The sequence below is a fragment of the Lepidochelys kempii genome, chromosome 9 (genome assembly GCF_965140265.1).
Source record: "Lepidochelys kempii isolate rLepKem1 chromosome 9, rLepKem1.hap2, whole genome shotgun sequence".
NCBI classification, from domain to species: domain Eukaryota; kingdom Metazoa; phylum Chordata; order Testudines; family Cheloniidae; genus Lepidochelys; species Lepidochelys kempii.
In genome coordinates, this window is record NC_133264.1 from 13,101,974 (window position 1) to 13,111,337 (window position 9,364).

Sequence of the window (9,364 nt, forward strand, 5' to 3'; positions counted from 1 at the left end):
CTGCATAATTTCATTTTCCCTGTAATGTTAACTTCCTGTGCCAGAAAACAAGACAGTCCCCTTTTTTTTGAGCTAGAGAGAGAGCGTTCGAGAGAGTGAATTTGATGGTATTGAGATGTATTATAATCCAAAAGGGACTCTGAAGTAATTTACAATCAAAAGTTGATCTGCAACACCTTACATAATGTAACTTGATGGAAAGAGCCTTCTACATATGAATATATTTTTATGGACACTGTCTTACAGCCCATTCAGTATAAGAGCTTATGATGGAAGAGATGATAACTCAACCCTAGAGCAATGCAAACACTTGCCATCTACTTTAAAATAATTATAATAATAATAGTACCTAGCTCTTGTATAGTTCTGTTTCATCAGTAGATCTCCAAGTGCTTTACAAAAAGGGTACCATTGTCATCATGTAACAGATGGGAAAACTCAGGCACAGAGTGTTGACGTGATTTGCTCTAGGTCACCCAGCAGGCCCTTTTTAGATTATAACCCAGCCCTCTTGAGTCCCAGTCCAGTACTCTCGCCACTAGAAAAGACTGCCTCCCTGTGGCGGTTCAATGACAAGACAGCACAGAGCTTTTAGCAAGCAAGCGGCTGGTCTGCTAACAGGCTTCTGCCTGTCAACTTTCCACCTTCCCCTTTATTCTTTCTCTCCCCCCGCGCATTACATTCTCCAACAGATAAAAGGAATACACTGGCTTTGTTTAACATTCTTATTTACCAGTTTCTATCTACCGCATTCCTTGCTCTCGGGCCTTGAGCCCAGTCCTGGGAGGCTTCCCATGGTTCATGTCATCTGGGCGAGATTCCAAGGTTGATGCCCTTGAAAGGAGCTGTGTGTGCACAGGTCCAGCACAACACTCCGGGTGTGCCCTGAATGTTGCCAAGCGCATAAACCTTGTATGAATCCTACATCCCCTCCTTTTTTGTTTATTTGTGCTCGGCCATCTCATGGTAGCCATCAATTTGCTTTTGCAAGCCAATTAACTCCCGGACAGACAAGGTCATAACTTGTGGAGCCTGCCAGGGCGGTTCTCGACAAAGCCTTAACAAAAAGGAAATACATTGCACACAGCAACAGCAAAAAATAAGCTCAAGAAGGTAAAGTGTAATTGGCCAGGCCCCAATTAGCCATGCTAGAGTACTGGGAAGAGAGGTTAGCGTAAGCAGCGAGCATCATCTCATTTCCAATTTCTTCAGGGTGATGACATACTGGAATAAGACACGTACCTAACAATTCTTCAGCTGCTACAAAATCAAATAAACAAAAGTGGGTAACATTTGCTATTGAAGCCAATCTTTCCCATAGGTTATATGTCATTCGGGCTCGTAACGGAGAAAGCGCTCCCGAGCCAACCCCTACAGGAAATAGCAGGCACAAAAGGCATACAATCAATACAGAATTAGCAGTAATTTGGGCAAGAATTGCCACAAACAAAGTCTCAGAAGTCTCTGGCTGTTGGTTTGCTGCCAGTCTTCGTTGAGCCACGGTGACCAATGCTTTTACTGCTCCCCATGTCACGGGCTGGCTTGGGATGCTACGCCTCCTCCGTTTCCATCCTGCCGTTGTCGACCTGGGAGGCACCGCGTTCTCCTCCAAGGTCAGCTGAAACTCCGGTATGGGGTTTGACAGCCCCTGGTGCCACGCCATGCTGTTTCAGTGCCGGTCGCACACACCGGGCCGGAACCCACAACGGTCCTGCAGGGAGAGACACAGCAGCATATCCCTGACCCCAAGTAATTAGAGGCACTGGGCCCAACCATTGCGGATCGGGCAGCTGATGGTAATAGACACACGGTCTTTCCAGTACCTCGGATTTGTGAAAATGCCGATCCGTGGGGGTCTGCTGATCTGCGTTCAGCGTTAAATTATTTAAAGTGAACAAAAGGATATGCAATTGTTGCTGAATGTCTCCTAAGGTTCAGAGACGCAGCTCCCCTTGTTTTAATTGTTTGTCGAGCAAGGTTTTTAGCGTGCGATTTGCACGTTCAACAATGGCTTGGCCCGTGGAATTATAAGGGATCCTGTGTGTGAGACGGACGTCCCATTGGACACAAAAGGTGGAAAGGGCTGTGGAGCAGTAGGCTGGGGCATTATCTGTTTTTATCTGGCTCGGGCGACCCATAACAGCAAAACAGGCTAGCAAATGGTGAATAACTTTAGGAGTGGCTTCCCCACGCTGTGGGGTTGCCCAAAGGAATCCCGAATAGGTATCAATGGAAACATGTAAAAACGAATAGGGGCGGAATTGTGGCACATGAGTGACATCCATTTGCCACAGCTGATTCGCCGCGATACCTCTGGGGTTAACGGCATAAAAAAAGGTTAGGGGCAGCAGCGGCACAGTGGGGGCAGGAACGAACAATAGAACGTGCATGATCAGCAGGAATATGAAACTGTCGGGCCAAAACAGAGGCAGACTGATGAAAAAAGGAATGGCTTTCAATGGGGTCAGAAAAAAGGGAATTTACCTGACCACGTAACGCGCGATTGGCGCACGCATTGCCTTCAGTAAGTAGCCCAGGCAGAAGTGTATGACTGCGAATATGAGCAACAAAATAAGGGAAATTACGAGTGGTGATGAGATACTGTAAGGACAAAAACAGGCGAAGAAGGTCCGCATCGACCTGAGGGGTAATAAGGGCAAGGGGTAAATGATCAATTACCTGATAAACATAATGCGTGTCCACGATCAAATTAAAGGGACAATCAGCAAAAAATTGAAAGGCCAAAATAACAGCAGCTAGTTTCAAGGACTAGTAAAGCTCTCCAAGCGCTGTGCATGCAAATATTGTTGTACAAGTGAATGAAGCGCTTTCAGCTTTTCTAGGGGGAGGGGCCACTGGTCAATCCATATGGGCTCTAAGGATCGCCATACCAATGGTAATGCGGATGGCAAGGTGGGTGAGGGAGGATTTCGGGCCATTATATATTAATATCGAGGGTGGTGTCCAGCTTTGTAAGTAAGTCACGGCCCCAAATATTGAGGTGGACAGGGAGTACAAAAGGGCAGATTGTAGCAAGGGCACGGCCTCCTGGTTTAGAGACCGTGACCCAAGACAAACTTTGGCGCCCGGGTTTGCTACCCCCGATCCCCCACAACTCTTTAGAAGGAACTGTTGGCCAACCGACCGGCCACTCCAGATCACGAATCACCGTAACGTCAGCTCCAGTGTCCACCAGCCCTGTAAAAGGAACATTATTTAAGAGAAGTGTTAACTGAGGTTTCAAGGGGCGGACCGACATTGTTAGAGCAACAAGTGGAGAGGACGTGTTGTGAGATGGCGACTGAGCCAGAGTCGATCCAAAGCCGCCTCCGCCCCGGGCTCGATCCTCTGCAGCTGGCACCTGATAGGGGACTAAAATCAATTACGCAATTGATCGTCCACGCGGGAGCGACTGCGGAAGATGGGTCACACCTGGACCTTAATAACGCCGTTGTAATTGGCGTCAATGACCCCTGGGATGACAAAAAAACCCTGTTTCCCAGCGCGTGAGCGAGGGAGAACCAGACCCACAAATCCAGCAGGGAGAGGTCCCATCACCTGGGTAGGTATGGCGCAAACCTCCCCCGGCAACTGAAAATCAGCGTCCTCCTGCATAATCAAATCAAGCCCTGCACTTCCGGCAGTCGCCTCCTTCATGGAGTCTACGGGTTTTAAAGCAGAGGAACAGTTGTCTGAGTGGGCAACACCCCCGTTTGGCCCTGGGTTCGGGGGGGACCCGTCATGCGGTTTCCCGACCCGCTACGACACCGATTAGCCCAGTGATAGCCCTTCTGACACTTGGGGCACTTCTTTGAGGGGCGGGCGGGCGCCGTCGAGGAGCGGCACTCCCTGTGAAAGTGACCCTCCTTACCACAGCGGTAACAACGCTTCCCCTCCTTCCCGCTTTTCCACAGGGCTGCAGCCATAACCCCAGCTTTATGTGCTTGTGTGCCGATGTTTTGGCACGCCCGCAGCATGTCTCGACAGCTCTAGAATTCCAGAGGCTTGTGCAGCCTGGAGAGCACGGCGGCAATCCTCATTCGCATTTTCAACCGCCATTTTTAACAGAATCTCCTGAGCTGCCGCAGGGTTATCCACCTGCCGGAGGATAGCCTCCTGCAATCTGTTTGTAACATCTATAAAGGACTCTGATGCACCCTGACGGATACTGGCAAAGCTTTTGGTAGGCTTGCCAGAATCCAGGACCTTCTGGAAAGCATGCTGGGCGCAGGTGGAAATAATGGGGAAGACGGCCTGAGGGAGTTGAGACTGCATCTGAACAGTAGGAAACTGGCCCTCCCCTGCCAACTGCTCATAAATGACACCTTGCTTTCTATATACCTGGGCTTGGCGTTCCGCCATCTGCCGATACTCACTAAGCCAAATAACATACTGACTGGGCGTCAGCATCATGCGTAACAGCGCCTTCCAATCTTCAGGGATCAGGGTGTACCCAGTACCTAGCCCTTCAATGAGACCACGTACATACGTGCTAGTGAGGCCGAACTCACGAATCGCTTTCTTTACGTCTCTGATCACCGAGTAGGGCAAACTGACCCAGTTTGCAACCTGGTTGCCCTGGCCATCATCCTGCCAGGTCACCGGACAAACTGAGACCAGCTCAGCCAGCTCCTCTGCTGTAAGATCTGAGCGAGTCTTCGCTGCGTGAACCATTTGTTGCACCAGCGAAAGCCTCTGAGCAGACGCGGACGACCCTCCAGGGGGCCCCGGAACATGGGGTACCACGGTGGGATGGTGATCACACATGGGCTCTGGTGGGGAAGGCCAGGGAGGTGGTGGTAATAGAGGCACTGGGGGCGAAGCAGGGGGAGGGATGGTTGCAGGAGCAGTCGGGGGTGGCGGGATTGGCAGCCCCTCTGTTGGCGCGGGAGAGGGCCTTTCCAAGGCGACACGCTGTGTCACATCGCCAGGAGGGGAGATGGCTGCAGGAGCGGACGGGCATGGTGAGATCACCAGCCTCGCGAGGGAGGGCCTGTCCGAGGCGACACGCTGTATCGCGTCACGGCAGAGGTGCCAGGCATGTAGAGCCTGCACGGGCGCCCGAGGCTCTTTGTGCAATGTCTGGCCCAACCGCTCCCAGTCCGCTAGCTTAAGGATTCCAGCTTCAGGGTACCATGGGCATTGGGCACTCACCTCCTGTAGCAGGAGAGTGAGTTCTCGAGTGGGGCAGTCATGCTGAGCCTTACACAGCAAATACTGTAGCTCACTGCGGTGTTGCACTTGCAAAGCAGAGAGGGAGCTTCCCATACTTACCACAATGAAAAATACTCACCAGGATCCACAAAGCGGATGAGTGACGCGTCTGAAACCCTTGCCGGGCGAGGTGAGTGCTGAGGGCCCCACGTTTGGGCGCCAGTTGTGGCGGTTCAATGACAAGACAGCACAGAGCTTTTAGCAAGCAAGCGGCTGGTCTGCTAACAGGCTTCTGCCTGTCAGCTTTCCACCTTCCCCTTTATTCTTTCTCTCCCCACGCGCATTACATTCTCCAACAGATAAAAGGAATACACTGGCTTTGTTTAACATTCTTATTTACCAGTTTCTATCTACCGCATTCCTTGCTCTCGGGCCCCGAGCCCAGTCCTGGGAGGCTTCCCACGGTTCATGTCAACTGGGCGAGATTCCAAGGTTGATGCCCTTGAAAGGAGCTGTGTGTGCACAGGTCCAGCACAACACTCCGGGTGTGCCCTGAATGTTGCCAAGCGCATAAACCTTGTATGAATCCTACACCTCCCATATAGTGTAATGAACATAAGGATGAGTGGCTGAGATGGTTGTTTCCAACCCCAAGTTTTATAATTAGGATGTTGGTAGTTTCTTGTTACTCTGGCAACTATCACAAAGCAGGTGTTCACAAATAGAAATTCAATAAAAGCCATAAATATGCTTTGATAATATTCACAGCTGTTTTTATTACTGTTTTTATTATATGTCTTTCCTATGAGCATTTGTACAAGTGATTTATCGAATTCACAAGAATGTTCATGGAAAGTGAAAGTATGTTGAATACGGCTTGTAAATGTCTTAAAGTCTCTTATTCTCTGTGTTTATTTAAAAAAAATAAATCAGACATCCAATCCAACTAGGAAACTGAAACAATACAGTTTGTAACTTATGTGGCTGGGTGACGCAACAAAAATAATACATGAAGAATAGTAAATAATCGTGGTCATAACCAAAGTGAATGGGTCACAGTCCATAGGCTGAAATGTGCACAAATGAAATGTTTGTACAACTTTGAATAATTTTAAAAAATTGGATGGAATTTCTGAAAGCTCTTTATTGACCAAACTGTGCTGCTGCTGAAGATATTGGGAGTTGTACCATTGACCTCAATGAGGGCTTTTGAAAACTCCACCTTTTTGCTGATAATTCAGAAACAGAAAAGAGGCTAAACTCATTGAACAAATCATTTGCTAGGATTACTTCACCTAGCTGTACTGCTAGACAGAAATGTTTCTTCCTTTCATTTTTAATGTTTTGTTTAATTTCCATGTGACCTTGTTCATTCTTCATGATAACATTGCGACGGAAGTGTAGTTTGCTGGCAAACTGAATGTTAACCATTTTAGTAATTCAGTTCAATAATTCATACTTAGTTCAGGTATTTGAAAATGAGACAAATGCAAAGAGAACTCCATTGGGTCCAGAGGTTGCCAGATAATTTCATTACAGTAGTAATAGTTTCTAGAGCTGACTGGAGGACGACAATTCCATTTCATAAAGGACTGCAAGATGGTGAAATTTGTCTTTATTCCAAATTGGAATCAAAACCCCAAATCTTAAAAATTAGCCAAAAAAAGAATTATCCAGGAAAAAAAATCCAGAAAAACTTTTGTTTTGGTATAACTAAAATGTTTCATGTAGACATTGACATTTTATATTAACATAAAATTTAAAGGTTTCAGAGTGGTACCTGTATTAGTCTGTACCAGCAACAAGAATGAGGAGTACTTGTGGTGCCTTAGAGACTAACAAATGTATTTGGGCATAAGTTTTCGTGGGCTAAAACCCACTTCATCGGATGCATGCAGTGGAAAATACAGTAGGAAGATATATATACTCAGAGAACATGAAAAAATGAGCGTTGCCATACCAACTGTAACAAGACCAATTAATTAAGGTGGGCTATTATCAGCATGAGAAGAAAAACCTTTAGTAGTGATAATCAGGATGTCCCATTTCAAACAGTTGACAAGAAGGTGTGAGTAACAGTAGGGGGGAAAAATCAGGGTTTTTTTTTGTGTAATGACCCATCCACTCCCGGACTTTATTCAAGCCTAATTCAGAAAGCCTTGGGGGAAAAAACCCACTGCTTCAAAACCAAACTTCTGAAAAATGTTTCAGCATTGTTGAATCTTTTTTTCCAATTCCAGTTTTTCCAGCTGTGAAATTGATGTAATTTGGCAAAGTTCTTTGATGTCAACAGAACTGCATTTTCTGACCGGGAAAATGGTTCAGTGGAAGTTTTTTTCCAAGCAACTATCCTAGTAATATTACCACTAATACGTAGTTTTTATATAATATCACTCTTCATCTATAGACATCAAAGCATTTTACAGAGGAGATAAGTATCACCCCCCTTTTAAAGATAAACACTTTTGGTTCTTAAAGCAAGTAGAATTAAATAATAAAAATTACAGTTCTTCAAAAGTTCCTACTCTTTCTGAATGGGATTTTCAAAAGTGCTTAGTATTGGCCGAGTCTGTAGTTTTATGCTTATATTTCCAGATTCCTACCACAATTTCAAATGACTCAGCAAATTTTCAATAAAATCAGGGAATCTGATCCAACAAACCCAAAAATATTGAAGAAAGGTTGTGGAAAAGATTTGGGCAGTAGAAAACCTGAGGCTTTCTTCCACTCACCATAAGCAACAAGGTGGGTGAGGTAATATCTTTTATTGGACCAATTTCTATTGGTGTGGGAGACAAGCTTACACAGAGTTCTTCTTCAGATCTAGGAAGTGTAGAAACATTTTTTCTCAAACACTGGATCAGTGAAAACAAATCTAGCAGGTCTGAGGATCTGGCTCCCTAGACTCTAAGCTTCATGTTAAATGAATAATGTCAGTAGGCAGCAAAGAGTCCATCCACCTGTTGCTGCTACTGATACCCTGGATGTATTTGAAACTTGCCAGTTTACAGAAATTGGCAATGAATATTTTAAACCAACAGTGTGGAAAGCATAACTCTGTCTTGTCATGAATTCATTTAAGCTAATCTCTTTTTGAGAGGGTTATTATTTACACTGAACCCATAGCATCCCCTCTCCACCCCACCATGCACCAACAAGGCTCCAATTTTTAAGCTTCCCAATGTTGCAAATAAGATTTTTATACAAACTGATTAAAGTTCTTAGTTTGATTTATCTCTCTAAGCGAAAATAGTCTGGTAGTTTGCCTTGAAGTTAAAAGAAAAAACAAACTCTGTCAAATCCTATATATGCCTTTTTATGTATTTTGTCATTTCCCCTCTATTAACTCTGTCCTAAGTTGGAAAGAAGACTGCACTGTAGCTTCTATTTACATACTGTACATCAGCTTTAATTTTTTGGTTGCAGCCTGTTAAATTTATTGACTGTAAGTCCCTTGAGCTATTTAAGAGTATATGGCTTACATTGTATATCTTTTAATGTGTTTATACTTTCTCCTATTTTTTGTACCAGATACAATTTGTCTTACATATTCATTGTTTTGTTTAGTGCCAAGAAACCATTTCTTAATTGTAAAAATTGCTCACAATAGTTACTGCATACATTAAGGTTAAGGTTTTTCATTGATACCTAAAGGATTTGGATGCCAAATGAAAAAAATTAACGGGAGCTGGATATCTAAATCCCTTAAGCAAATCCATTCGCCTAATAGTGAAAGAAAAATAATTTGAGACAGCATGAGACACTCATTCAATTTGCACTGTGCAATATACTGATGACCTCAAATAGTCTCACAAAATTAGAGTGGAATCCAGACCTTCCCCATCCTTTGATGCAGAATTGTGCTCCAGAGTCTGTTTTATGCTTTAAACATCTCTCTCTCCTGCCCCTCCCCCTCATGGATGTGTACATAACCATTGAAAATGTGTCTCAAATGCAAACTGATGCAGTGTTGTCTATCTGAAACAGCCCTCTTACTGGAGCGTACTGTCTTTCATTTCAGTGGAATGTAAATGCTGAAATTTAAATATATCATGTTGAAGATTCAGATTCTTAACTTACTAACAATCATTTTAGTAGATACATGCAGTTTCTCTGCATATCCCACAATCTCAACAATTCTCCCTAGATGACAAAAGTCCCACATGTCCTCAACCCAGCTGCCAAGACCACTCTTCCCTTTGAAAGCTTC

The 9,364-nt window shown here is 44.9% G+C and overlaps 1 long non-coding RNA gene across 1 annotated transcript; it reads right to left on the reverse strand.

Annotated features, from left to right (window-relative positions):
• Window positions 1-589: 589 nt before the first annotated feature.
• Window positions 590-5,740, reverse strand: LOC140917158 (uncharacterized). Its single transcript, XR_012160728.1, has 2 exons — window positions 5,294-5,740; window positions 590-1,711 (listed from the first exon to the last, which is right to left on the reverse strand). It is a non-coding gene; the product is annotated as an uncharacterized lncRNA (long non-coding RNA).
• Between the last annotated feature and the right edge of the window lie 3,624 nt (window positions 5,741-9,364).